The sequence below is a fragment of the Aplysia californica genome, unplaced genomic scaffold (assembly GCF_000002075.1).
Source record: "Aplysia californica isolate F4 #8 unplaced genomic scaffold, AplCal3.0 scaffold00233, whole genome shotgun sequence".
Lineage (NCBI taxonomy): Eukaryota > Metazoa > Mollusca > Gastropoda > Aplysiida > Aplysiidae > Aplysia > Aplysia californica.
In genome coordinates this window covers 268,499-269,606 of record NW_004797503.1, presented here as the reverse complement: position 1 = coordinate 269,606, position 1,108 = coordinate 268,499, and positions in this window count along the sequence as shown.

Sequence of the window (1,108 nt, the reverse complement as noted above, 5' to 3'; positions counted from 1 at the left end):
GGATGAGGGGATGGAAGGGAAGGGGGGGAAGGGAGGAGGGGAGGGGAAGAGGGGAGGGGGAGGAGGGGGAGGAGGTGGAAGAGGGATCATGCAATACAGATAGGGAACCCTTCATGCTGACGGGTGTCATAAAGGTTTAGGGCTGGATTTTTATGTGGACTTTAAAAACTGGCTTTAACAATGATTATTGCACTGAGCTGTGGGCGTCTATGGTTTAGCAGTTAGACACTTTACTGTCGAGTGCAGATGACCGGAATTCGATTTCTGAGCAGTGAGAAAAATTGTATCATCTCGGTCTTTCTTCTAGGGAGTTGTATCCCTCTCAACCTGGGTTGACACTAACAGGTAGGGTCAGAAGCCCGCCTCCTAAATGATGTAAATGTTGTCCAGGGAGCGATGTTTTTTAATGTTAAATGTCCTAAGGAGATATGTATACTCTCTTTGGTCTATAAGTTGGTGAGTAAATTACTCGAGAGGGAGGGGGAGTGACAGGAATTGATAGAGAGACTTAGAGAGAAAGAAAGGAGAGAGAGAGAAAGAGAGAGAGAGAAAGAGAGAGAGAGAGAGAGAGAGAGAGAGAGAGAGAGAGAGAGAGAGAGAGAGAGAGAGAATAAAGGGAGGGAGGGGAGAGTGACAGGAACTGAGAGAGAAAGAGAAAGATAGAGAGAGAGAGTGAGTGAAGGAGAGACAGAGAGAGAGAGGGAGAGAAAGAGAGGTGAAGGGGAGGGAGAGAGAGAGAAGATGTGGAATATGGTGAGTAGAGACTTTCAATAACTCTCTTTTCATTGGTTCAAATATAAAGAAGGTACATTCACCGAATAATACTAGTTTCTAAATGTACTTCATTTGAATGTAGAGGAAGGGAGGTGGGGCGCATTTCTTAAAAGTCTAATTACTAGAATTTATCATGGATTTTTACGTTTTTCCACTGTGTTCCTTTTAAAACGATAATAATTATAATCAGTAAAGACTAGGCTCACCATTTACTTCCCTGTTCGTGGATCGCAAAGTTAATTAGCAATTAATTAACAATACTCCAGAGAGACAATCATTTGGCCTCATCTAGATAAATCACTCAAATTTCTCCGACCTATCTCAACCTTCCCCC